The sequence below is a fragment of the Halichoeres trimaculatus genome, unplaced genomic scaffold (assembly GCF_033239565.1).
Source record: "Halichoeres trimaculatus isolate MK-OKI-2021-1 unplaced genomic scaffold, fHalTri1.1 fHalTri1_scaffold_16, whole genome shotgun sequence".
Classification (NCBI taxonomy): Eukaryota; Metazoa; Chordata; class Actinopteri; order Labriformes; family Labridae; genus Halichoeres; species Halichoeres trimaculatus.
In genome coordinates, this window is record NW_027437194.1 from 4,086,329 (window position 1) to 4,099,796 (window position 13,468).

Here is a 13,468-nt window from a genome sequence, read left to right on the forward strand (position 1 = left end):
CTCCATGAAGACAACAAACAGTCCAAGCAAAGCAGGAGGGGCACACACAGATGGAGAGATCATTAAATAATCAAAAGAAGGAAAGAAAGGAAGAGGTTAAAGTTTAAAGTAATTAAACCAAAAGGAGGGAAAACTAGAAATTATGTAAAAGATGTGTGTTAAAGGTTGATGTGGGCGCTGAGTTGTCTTTTGTAGATGTTCTTGCAGAATTATGTCATTATAGTCTGACACACACACAAACACACACACACTCCTGCTACCCAGGAGACAGTTTGCTACATCAGAGCAGGCTGCCACATAATTCAGACAGACAAGCCCATCAATTATAAACAACCAGTCCAGTAAAAATAGTCACCACGCTGCAGCAGGAACACATGGGACACAACACAGACCACTAAAACACTACAGCTCCTGAACATCACACACTCATCTGTCACACATCTCCTGCTTTTAGAGTTTTAGATGGTGCTTTTATCCAAAGTGATGAGGAGCATTAACATTTGTGTTAAAGGATGGCCTCTAAACTGAAAACACTCACCGTTTCAGTCTGACTCACTCAGCTGCCGCTCTGATCCAGGACAATTCAGCAGAAGTGTCTTCGCCTTTGTATGACGTGTAAACTCACCTCTGCTTTCATTCAGACTCTTTCTGTAAATGTCTTTGCTCTCATTCAGTTCAGTTTGACGCATGACGGCTCTTTAAACCTGCTGCATAAAGCTGTGGGCTGGATGAAAAAGAAGTCTAAAAAATGATACCAATCGGTAAAGTTCTCTCTCAGTGACTGTTCGGTAAAACCAGACAATTTGTTCATCTGTACCTAATGCTTGAGCTTTGACAGCTAGTTAAACTAAACTGTGTTGTAGTGACTGTGTTGTTTTCTACTTGGGAGGTCCTAATCCTAATCTCACTTTTTGGGTAGGCGCCAATACAGGCAGTTTTTAACCATTCAGAGATTAAGAGCATGAGTCAGTCATCTCACTGCTTATTTGTGTCAGATGTTGCCAAGCAGATTTGTACTTTTTTAAACCGAATGTTTAAGATAAGCAGTCATTACGCCATCCTGATTGAATTTTGATTTAATTTGACAGTTTAGGAAAATGCCAACTGGACTAAGTTGAACAGAAAAAGCTGAGGACATCGATTGATTTGTGTACTTAGGTTCTACAGTTCTACAGTTTTATTTTGCAGACGCTTTTGTCCGAAGTGACGTACAACACAAGCAAGAATTTAGACAGAGGGAAAACCTACAAGTTATTTTGCGGCAGGTGCTGCCATTAAGTGCTAGAAATTAGATATGCACTAACCGATCGTTGCCAATTTCCTTAATTTTGGGAGTTCGGTGATAAGTGATGGGTGATGGGTGATCGGCCCATCCTCAGGGAAGGTCTGACAGCCAGCCATTGTTACTTTTTGCTCTGGACACTTTAATGGTTGTTTGAGTTAAAACATAGAGATTTTACTGTTTCACGGGTATTGTTCAATGATTTTCAATAAAATAAGATCAGAACATTGAAGGTATCTGCTGTCGGTTATAAAAAAACAAAAAATAAAAATCAGTATCAGCAGGTCAAGCTTTTTAAGGAAAATTCTGATCGGTGCACTCCTTCTGGTAATCATTTTTAATATTTTTTGTATGTAGAATAATGTAGCCAACTAACTCCAACTAATTGCTGCAACAATAAACCTCAATCTTAAACAACATTTAGTAATAAGTATAGAAAATTCAATAAGAGCTGGGTCTAAGACTTCAGACTCATTCTATTCCTGAGGACAAAGAGAAGGCTCAGATTAAGGGCCTCAGTGTTCCCTGAACAGATGAGTCTTCAGACATCTCTTAAAGTAGAAAGGGACTCTGTGGATCGTATAGAGTTAGGTAATTCATTCACCATTTGGGCACAACAGAGGAGAAGAGTCTGGCTAGAGATTTGGAGCCACGCTAGGCTGGGAGCACCAGGCGTCTTTCACAAGCAGAGTGTAGAGGGCGAAGAGGAGTGTTGACCTGGATGAGGGACCCCAGGTCGGCAGGAGCCATTGTTGTCAATGTTTTGTAAGCCAGAAGACGAATCAAAAATAAAAGTATTTAAGAAGTGCACTGTATCAGCAGATACTCAATAGTAAGAAACTGACATATCTGTTTCCTAGTTCTTAGATAAGAAATACAGCATTTGTGTTTATTTTTGGTACCAATGCGTAGTTCTGTTTGCAGCTACTACTTCCTTTTTCTTAAATACATCTTTCTTGGGACAAGGACTTTTGAATTGACTCTAAAAAATGTAATGATAAAATCAAGGGACTTTCTGTTATATTATTTTAATGTTTGTGTTATTTGCAGATGAAAAAAAAAAAATAGGTATGCACCTTTTACTCCTTCATCAGTTTGTTGCTGCCGCATTTTTTTAGTTTTCTGTATTTGGCAAAGGGCTTTCCTCTATTTGTCACAGTTTTTTAATTGGCTGAAAAATATCAAGGAAAAAAGAGCATAATAACTGTTCAGGGAGAGGATAAACATGAAATATCAGCATCTATTTATTCAGCATCTGAACCTAACCTCTGGTCTGTTCTCCTGTTTTTTATGATACAGACATCCACTGGTCCCCTTTAAGAATAAGAGTTTTTGGTTGGACACATCTGTTGAAGTGGCTCTTGGTTCTGTAACCTGCTGGTATCATCCACACACAAAAGCAGGAGCTTTAAAACATTTGTCTGTTGTTTGCTTTGAAAAAATCTGCAGAGGCGCCTTCACACAACACAGTGAAAGCGGGGTTGAATTGTGGTTTGGACCCAACTGTGCACTATCTCTGTGGCTGTTGTCTCTAACATGATCTCTTAAAACCTCAATGACTGACTTTATCGTGCTTAATTCTCTGGGGCTCAAAGCCAGCACGGCCAGTGACTAAAGAGCCTGGACAGACGTTATTCAGTCCGCCCAAACCTGGCGAAAGCAGCTTATGAGCCACACTTTGGGGATTACTGATGACTGTTTCCAAAACAAAGTGTCTTTGTACTGTGGCAGTACTTTTAGCAGTACAAATACATCTAAAGTAAACTTTTCAAAATGCGTACAGCCCATCTGTTATCAACAACATGAAACTCCTCCATTACAGCGCGATTGAGAATGAACAGAAAGCTCCATTTTTTCGTTTCCCCTCTGGCTCTCAGATCTCATCACAGCCTTTGAAAATAAACCCGCTGAGATTGCAAAGTGAGTTTGTGTTTGTGAGTCTTTTTTAGAATAACAAGAAGTGGATCTATGCCCTTGAATAAAACAACCTCCTGATTTCATATGGGACACGAGGTTCGCAAACAGAACACTTTCAGGATGGCAGTGACGGTAAATAGAAACACCTGCAGGGTGGGAGTCAACAGCAGGCTGCCAAAATGCTGGTGCACTCCTGCCACAGCAGCCTGTAAATCAATCCACATCATTCTTCATGCTGGTTTGGCAACTCACCTCCCGTGATCTGGAGGTATAATTTTAAAACCAAAGCAATCAATAGAGTGTTTTTCCAGCACAGGCTAATATTCTGCCAAGCTCTAATAATCTCCCTGGCTCGCCGTATTTCCACTGTCAACACAGGGCTGGACAGAGTACTGGTCCAGAGTACACAGTAAGTCTAACCTATTGGAAGCTGCTGTTTACTTGTAGATTGCAGATATATTCCATAACTAAGGAACATGTTTCATACACACATGCTTATTCATTTTTTACCAACTGTTGTCAAACAGTAGAACATATAACTCCAAATGATGTTTGCTGTCTGAAAGATGATGGCATGATGAAAGAGGTCACTGAACAAAATTAGTATCTTCATGTAAAAAACTAGAAAGGAAAGGAAAGGAAAGGAAAGGAGCATCAAAACACCCAGGAACTTTGGTTACTTGTTAGTAAACACAACATTCAAACTTGGCTCCTCCCTTTTTGGCTCAGTGCCAGCGGCAGCACACACCCACAGCTTCCAACAGTGACTACGTAAACACACTCACTAGTCTAGTGACCACCTATAGTATCACGTTTCTACATGGCACCTGACTTTGCATTTTAGCACAAGCTAATCACAGGTATCTGAAACAAACCTGGTTAGCAGAAAGCTAATTTACGTCGCTCTCTGTCCTGTCCAGCTCTCCAAGTATCCTGAAGCAAGTTAAAGTCGGACCAAGCTTACTTATGTTTAGGAAAAAGCTTTATCTGTTTGATGTTTCGTTTGACTTTGGTTGTGTTTTTCTTCCGCCGTGCTAACACCGCTATTCTAGCTGTTTAGGATAGCGTCTCCACTTACTAGCATCAACACGCAATGTCACTTGTGCACAGGACGCATGCTGTGGCTGATGTAACCACAAGTACTCTCTGCCCCAAAACTTCCTAATACAACCAAAACATCAACATACAGGCTGAGGAGAGGGTTCGAGGCAGACACAGACACTGACATCCATTGACTTTTCTTTATTTTTTAGGAAACTCTTGCATAACCTACATTTAAAACCAACCTGTAAAGTAAGTTAGAGCATTTTTTGTTTGTTTACTGCAGATTATGGTTAAGATTAGAGTTGTCCCAGTCCGATATTGATATCGGATATCGGTCCGATATCAGCAAAAAAACAAGTATCGGTATTGTATCGGAATGCATCTAAAATCTCCGATATAAGCAGTTTCTGTTACCCAGTGGTTAATAATTAATGGGTCAGTTTTTCCACATACCTACTGTTGCTGACTACTGTTTTTTGTTTGAATAATATCACTTAATCAAGCCTTTTCTAACATGACAGACAATCTACAAAATAAGTAATCAAAGTATGCATGTTTAATGCTGATATCGTATCGGATTAATATCGGTATCGGCCAATACTCAATGCTGCAGTATTGATTTTGTATCAGGAGTGAAAATGTAATATTGGGACATCCCTAATTAAGATTCAGACTACTTTTGTTAACACCACAAGGGGCAATTTGTGTGGAGCAGCTTGTACAAGACAGATACACAAACAGAAATGATGAGTTGACGTAAAAGCAGCTATAAAAACTACGCATGGAGTTCAAAGTTAAAAACATAAACAAGACTGAAGAAGATGATGACACTGGGCAAAGTTAAAAGTCAGTCCAACTAAATATAAAGTTTCAATAAATAAAATATAGATAAAAGATAAGCAGTGCTAAGATAAAAAAAAAAAGATCATTAAGAAGTATCCAGTGTTCTGATTGCAGAGGGGATGAACAACTAAGAATAATGATTTTAAGAACAGTCAACAGTTTTTAAATAAGATCCACTTTTGGTTTGACAAACTCAGTTATTCAGCAAAAAGTTAACTTGTTTAAAGGCATGGCAAATCTCATGACTAAGGATTTAAACTTAGTGAGAATTTCACAGTCCACTGAAAGTTATAGTATCTTCTAGGACCAGCAGTGTCTCTGACGTTACATCACTTTTGACGTAGGATGTCAACAAAGTCGTGAGAAGAGGATTTCACTGGACTTCACCGAAGTGTACCCAAAAATGAGGGTCAGTACCTTGTCAAATAGTCTAAGAAAAAGTAAGGAGATCAAAATCAAGGAGTACTTTTGCCTTGAAAAAACTGATACTGATGACTGATACTTTAGTCATATCACTACTCTGAATTCTTCTATTCATATGTTGTTCATCCTGAAATCTTAACAACCTCGAGTTGGTCTTCAAGAGCCTTATAAGTATTTCTTTAATGTTACGATGATAATCACAGGGATTTTTTTTCAGACATTGGCAAAAATAAGTTCTTCCATTGGAAACAGATGCAGAGAACTTCAGATGTTTGGCATCGGATCCCTCAGATCAAAGCCTGAGTGTAGGGTTTCTCTGCAGAGCTGCTATTATGTACTTAACCATCATTCGCCCATCATACAAGAGCAAATTTAAGAAGAGGCGACTCCGAAGCTGCACACAGAACGTTCCCCGCACAGATGAAATAAAAACCCTCCCCTCAACAAAATATTACGCGTTGGTTATCACTTCTGCCCTCGATGGTCTGTTGAGCTCCGCGGGGAAGCCACAGGTCTTAGCCACAAGACCAAAGCCCACTTGCGCAGTCTGATCTTGTGGCTTGAAACTGTGGGAACTATAGATAATCATAGTGTAAGAAATAAAGGAGGCAGGTTTGGATTGAAACAACTCAGAGATGAGAATGCCTGAAATACACTGAAGAACAGAGAGGAGCTGGTAAGAATGAGAGGTTTAATGCTGCACCAACAGAAAGAGAAAGGAAAAAAAATACCCCGATCTAGGCCCCTCGAAGTTGGTTTAATATCAAGAGCTGGCTCTTTCTGTCTTTTTTTCCACAAACACACACACACACTGAAGTGTATAGCCTCAGACCTGGCAAGCAGTGCTCAAGTTCTTGGAGCAGCTTTTCTCTCTAATTTAAAGTTGATTGCCGTGGGCCCTCTGTGTGTGACTAGTGAAATATGAGTGTGGAGAAGAGAGTATGAAGGCTTGGACTGAGTTTAGCTCTGTGTGCTCATGATTACGCGAGCGTGCATGCACAGGCACACCGAGCGTCTGAGTCTGGGTTTATGTACAGTATGTATGCATGCGTGAGTCTGTGTCGACGTTTCAGGGAAGCTCTGTGTGTGTGTGTTTGTGTTTGTGTATGTGTGTGTTTTGGCCAGAGCTAGGGCACAGATTGGACTGCTTGTGGGAGCCGTCTATGGGGAATCAGGCAGAGCAGCAAGCCAGCTGAATAACAGCACCTTTCTGGGAGCAGAATGAGGTGTTAGGAGTGAAGACAAACTGAACAGAGCCATGCAAAATAAAGAAACAGAAGTACACTGAATCATTGTGTAAGCTTATCGTTCAAACCTCAAAAACCGCCACAACACTTTTGATAACAAAACTTATCTATCAGGAAATTTCTCTGTTGATCTCTTGTTAGGTTTTTTTGATCCTGATGGTTTAGCCTCAAGTATAAATGTGCTCATAAATTGTAACATATCACAAAACATAAACACAAAATCAAACTGGGCTCGTCTTCATTGGATCAGTGCCAGCGGCAGCACACACCCACTGCCTCCGACCTCCTACGTGAACACACTCACTAGCCCAGCAACCTCTTGTAGCTAGGGATGGGTACCTTTCACATTTGAAACGATACGATATCAATGCCCGGTATCTGGTTATCGGTACAGGTACTCAACAGTAGCTATTTTCGGTACTTTTTTTTAGCTGTATGTGGTTAAAAATATCAATTTGTCAAATAATGAAATATATATTTTTTCCATTTAACATATTTATTCTTCAATATATAACCTTGCAATGCTGTGTACAAGTCCAGCATGGAAAATTGCCCGCTCTTCCACTACCTCACAGTCACAAGGATGCACTTAGGTACCTAAACATGGTACCGTTTGATTTCATGTGAATCGGTACCCAGTACTTTTGACAGAATTCAGTCGGTACCTTTAAAAGTACCTAATTCGGTACCCGTCCCTACCTGTAACATCGTGTTTCTATGTGGGAGACACTCATGAGCCGTGCACCTGACTTGGCATGTTAGCACAAGCTAATCACGGCTATTTAACACATACCCGATTAGCAGAAAGCTAACTTGTTAAACTCTTTGTCTTGTGCTTCTCTCAAAGTTTCTGAAAGCAAAGCTCCACCCTTGTTCAGGAAAACGCTTTATCTGTTTGCAATTTCGTTTCACTTTGGTTGTTCTTCTTTCTCTTTGCTGCGTCAACTATCATAGCTGCTCTGGACAGCTTCTTCCGCTTGCTAATTAACACACAAAGTCACTTGCATACTGGATGCTGATTCTCCACCTAATACAACCTTAACATCAACATACAGGCTGAGGAGAGGGTTTGAGGCAAACACAGACACTGACACACACACATAGAGGCCCAGTAGTGACGATTGAGCAGGTTTATTCCTGGAAAAGTTGACGTCTTATTATGCACATTATCCCTAAGAAAGACACTGTACGCAGTTCTCTACCTCTCCATCCAACCATCAAAATGTAGTCAGTGGGGAAAGCTAACTGCAGCTAACATTAGCCAACCTGAAACTAAAAAGCCCCTGGTCCACTGGCTGCTGACGCTGCTGAGCCACTCTGTTTGGATGCTGAGGTTTTGCCTTTAAAATCTTGACGTTCATTTTATTGGTCAACAGGCCAACCAGTTTGCTTTCTGACATGCTCATCTGTGACGTGTCTGGTCAGATGTTTCAGCAGAGACTTGGGTGAAGTTACCTTTAAAAGCTCTTCCTTTTGTTGGTTACTGCTTTCTAAGATTTCATTGATCAATCATTAACTGGAGAGTTGTACATCCACACTTCACTTGGACTAGAAATCAATTCTCCTGGTACAACTGAGCTTTGAATTCATCTTCAGTGTTTTTCTTAAACTTAACACCTCACAGCGAACAGGATCGTGTTACCCAGCAGTGTAGTAGATGTATTTTTAATTGTACACCCTGGTGTGCAGAACCCAACCACATTTGAAGCGTTTTGGATTTCTCTTCTACCAGTGATGTACTGTCGACCTCTGGGTCCAAAGAGCATGTTTGTTAACCGAGTGTTGTTGTAGATAACCATCAGTTTTCAGGACAGGATGTTCTGAGAAAGCCACAGATGATTTGGGATTGCAAAGATTTAAAAGTCAAGTGTCTCTTTTTGCTTCTCACTCTGTTTAGTTTCACAGAGGACACTGGGAGAGGTAATGTTCTACTTACCAGTTCCCAATCTTTCTTTAAGTGTGATAAACATGCTAACAGCAGACTGAGACTAAGTCAATGTTTCCTTACCTTGAGATAGGAATGGGTATTGATAAGACTTCATAGATAGCAATTACCTTATCGATTTTGCTTATCAATCTGATTCCCTTATCAATTCCTCCGGTAAATTTTCACTGTACAAAACAGGTTTTTTGTGTCAACAACATTAAACTGAGTTAATGAGTAAATAAACATGACATTGGTCACTTGATCTGGATATCTCTTGAGGTAAATAAAAATAAGTAAAAAGTGCATGTCACGTGATGCTGATGTACTGTTTTGGTATATGTTATTGATTGAAGTAGGCCATCTAGTGTCTGGAAGTGGTTATAGCAGTATTCTAAGCAGTTTGGAACCTTGCTGTATTTTTGAAGCCAGCTATGAACCTGCATGTAACTTTTCTTTCATTTTTCTTTGAATATTTTGACATGTGGAGCTCTCAGTATTAACCGATGTATGCTAACTGCTAGCATATCAATGCAATTTCCCATATATGTTATTTTCAAGCTGGCGCTATTTTATTCAGATTGTTTTTTGATAATAAGGAGATTTAGACCATGTGAATTTGTTGAATAGGAATCTCCCTTTTGTGTTCAGTTCTTCAAGCTGAAAATGCTGAATAAGAGTTTTCTTGGGCAACTGTTATATATGTGCTAATCTAAGTTAGCTGCAGCAGACAAGTTAATGTAAGGTCTGGCAGCTCCAGCATAGTGTAGAGAACTGATAAGGGAATCGTTAAACATAAAGGCTAAAAATGGAGGGACTGAAACATTTCCTAACGATTCTCACTACTTTGGTTGTGTTTTTCTTTCTCCGTGCTACGTCCGCTATCCTAGCTGCTCAGGATAACATCCGCACTCACTTGCTAACTGGATGCACTTTGGTTGACTGAGGTAACCATGCTAACTCTTCCCCCTGATATGTCCCAAGACAACCAAAACATCAACATACAGGCAGAGGAAGGGATCGAGTCAGACACAGACACCGACACATGTATAGAGGCTTAGAAGTGAAGATTGAGTGGGATGAAGATTGAGTGTGGTTATTGCCACATTTTTTCATTTTTAAGGGAAATCTTGCACTCTTCCTTTAAATACCAAATGATAAAAAAACACCAGGTGATCATCATATCTTCACTTCTGTGCCCAACAGGAACAAACCACATATCTACCAAAACAGGGATGTTATGAAATGAATAAGACGTTGAGATTTCTCTGACGTTGAAAACCAGAAAATGGAACCATCAAAGCACTGAGACTCAACAAAGCAGTAACAAATTAAGCAGCTTCAGAGCATAATCCAAAAAACGTAAATAGACATGAGCCACAGCTCCTTGATTACAGTGTTAAAGCACTTACAGTTTGTACTTTAAACTCTAAACAAATTAAACTCAGGTTATATTGTGTTGTGCAAAAAGATGCAGAGCTGTGCTGCAGGATCATTGAAACTGCCTCAGTGTGGCCTTTCTACACAGGCTATCTAAGTTTAAAGATGTTTTAATGGCTTAAAGCTGTAAAAAAAAAGTTAAGAATCTGCATGAGGACTGACTGATGTGTTGCTTAAAGTGGCGAGATGGTACTAAGGAACAAATTAAGGCCAATTTTGAGCAAAAGCACTTGGAGTTTTCAACCAGCTCCTCTCCCTGTCCTCCTCCCATGAAGCCCCCAGGCCTCTTCTTTATGCTTGGTGTGTTTGCATTCCTGTTGAGCTCTATTTAAGGCTTCATCACTCCGCTGGCTGGAGGAATGCACATCTGTAGTGAAATCCACTCCCTCAGTCTCTCTTTGTCTGTCTGTGTGTGTATCTGTCTGTAGAGTGCTGGTATAGTGTTTGTCTCATATTTGCTTATTTGCACATTTATCTCCATTACTGTCCCAGAACGATCATTATTGTGCATACAGGTATAGTGTTTGCACTGACATCACTATTTGGGTAGTTATCTGGAGGTGCAGCTATATTGGAGGTATACAAACGAAAATATTGAATGGATGGAGATAGAAGTTTGCAGTAAAATCTGGTTTTTGTACTATTCATTGCCGTGAACTACCTCTCCAGGGTATCTGCTGAAATCCTGAGGTTAAATTCAATACCTTTTTAAGACTTTTTTAAAAACCTTTCAAAAAGTTGTAAGACCTTATCGCGACTTTAAGCTGTTGTTAGCAACCAATCTTTGACAGTTGTAGTTTACATTTTAACATAAATGAGGTAAACTGAGAAGGAATAAAGCTTGAAAGAATGAATGAAACTAAAGGCAGGTTAATTGACATTCCCATTCCCACAACAAGTAACAGTTATTCAAGGCTAACTTGCAGGAAAAAAAACAAGAATTTATTTCATCATCGTCAAAATTTAGGACAAGTGCTTGAGATTGTGTCATTTGCTTTCCATTAATGCTACATACGGACAGCTACTAAACTACTGTACGAACTGAGTTTGTCGTCACATTAGCCTACGGATATGTTGGGCCGATCGCGCTACGTTTAGCCCACGCCTCACAAAATTACAACTTTGCTTGTTGTCACATCTCAAACAACAGCACTACGTAACTGTTTTGATAAATACCTTATCTCATCGCGTTGTATCCAGTAAAAAAGTGATTTGAACAAAGAAAATTTGTTCCAAAACAACTGAGATCAGGGGAAGCTTTCTCTGAATCCTAAGAATCCAAGATCCCAGGTCATCAAAAGTCTGAGACATTTTCTCAGGAGGCTTGAGAAACTCTTATGATCTAGAGAGAAATATTTTGAGACGCTAAAGCTTTTTTCTAGATCCTCACACTGGTCTGTGATGAGTGTGACGAGCTGAATAATCGTCCAATCACCAGATGTGGTTATTTTTGAAGGTTCAGACCCTGAAAACATTTTCCAACCAGATAGACCACTTCTGTGGCGGGTATATGGAACTGTCTGGCGTGTCAGGTTAGTTTGTAACAGACGCAAGGAGGAATATAAATATTCATGGATACTTTTGGAGTCAAAGCTTGAATACCAATAAATTTTAATACCTCATAACATTAGGATTAAGACTTTTTAATACTTTTTTTAGGGCCTTAATTTTCCCACAACTGATTTATCAACTTTTAATACTTTTTAAGACCCCGCGGACACCCTGCTCTCAGTCAACTCTATTATAAATGTACTTTAACTGAAGTGTAATTTTTAGATGCTATGGATAGAGAACAAGAAATACCCGACAGGAAATGATTACTGCCTTAGAAATTCAAATGAAGCTTAGCTAGCTACGATGTCAGTAGATACTATTTAAAAGAATTTTAAATATTAAAAAACAGGAGTCAGAACTACATCAAAGGAAAGAATAAATATAGGTAAAGGTATCATCTTATGGAATAAACCGGAAAGAGACAACAAAGAAGCAAAATCTTTCAGTGTTTCCAAAAAAATAATCAAAACCCAATGCGTGATAATTTTCATCAAACGCATATGATTTTTTTTTCAGTTTGATTAGTGCAGAAAAAAACGCAGCAATAATTAACTTAACAAGCTCAAGAGAGTGTGAAAGTGCCTCCATCATGATCAAGCTCGAGTTGATGACGTCACGTGATAACACTCCATACAAAAGAAAAGTGCAGGATGAACACCAGTCGTGTTTATCATATCAACATGTGCTTTGCACTGAGTCATTACTTCAAGGCTTCATCGTAACACAGCTAAATGCATTTCTCTGCTTGTGTTTGAAGCAAGACAAGTAATTAGAGACCGTGAAACAACATTGCTGTTTCTACTAATTCCAGCTCTCTATCTTACTTCCACAGTACATGTCGACAAACAAACAGTGTTGCATAAACAAAACACACAACTTAACCCTCACTTGCCACAAAACACACAAAATCAGCGTTTAAAATGAGAGATAAAGAGAAGTGTCCTTTCTTAAGTTCACAAAACAGCTTGTTATAAACTGAATTCATTCAATAAGTTCATATTCACACAGCGCATGTGCAGTTTTTACAATCAACAGCGTCTGAAAATCACTATAAATGATAAAGAGACAACACTATGAGATACATTAGTAAAATATTAAGTGTTTAGAGTATAACGTGAGGTGGAGACACAACCTACAAGCTTTCAGCGTGACACATCCTCAGTGGGAATAACAGTGGAGTATACCCCCTCTCTTCCCTCCTGTCCCGTGAAGTGAGGCGGATAAACTTTTCGCCCCCCACAAGCTCATAGCTTCCCCGCCGCTCATTCCCTCCTCCTCGTTTTCAACAATTCAAACCGCGAAACTTACCTTGAAATATGTCCCCAAGTCAAAAAGGCATTATTATGTTGTCGCCTTCCATGGCTGGGACTTCGGCGAGTTGTTTCTCGGTTTCCCCGGAGAGACTGTGGGCTAGCTAGCGGGGCAGGAGAGCAACAAAGTCGGACAAGCAGAAGGAGGAGGGGGGAGGAAGGAGGCCAGACAAGTCGGCGGACGCTTGGTTGGGTGAGCCGGCTGTCAATCACCTGGGTGAAAGTGGGCGGGGCTTAACTGTAAGGGGATTATGGAGTCTGAGCTATCAGCAGTGATCCTACAACTGGAGTCCAAGGAATGCTGCGTGGAAAAACAGACACTGACTGGAATATGGGTGCAAGTATTTTCTGCTTCACTTCTCTTACAGAAAAAAATAACTCAAGTTGATAGAAGAAAATGTTCGCCCAACTTTTTTTTTTTAAAGAGACTGTCATAAATATAGATTCAGCTTGTCAAATTGAATTTTGAATTTGCTCAATTTTT

At 39.8% G+C, this 13,468-nt stretch overlaps 1 protein-coding gene across 1 annotated transcript in view; it reads right to left on the minus strand.

Annotated features, from left to right (window-relative positions):
- Window positions 1–13,103, minus strand: part of il11ra (interleukin 11 receptor subunit alpha) — a 67,206-nt gene extending 54,103 nt beyond the window's left edge. Inside the window, exon 1 of the mRNA XM_074690508.1 lies at window positions 12,983–13,103. The gene's annotated coding sequence lies outside the window, so the exon portion shown is untranslated. The remainder of the gene's footprint in view (window positions 1–12,982) is intronic.
- Between the last annotated feature and the right edge of the window lie 365 nt (window positions 13,104–13,468).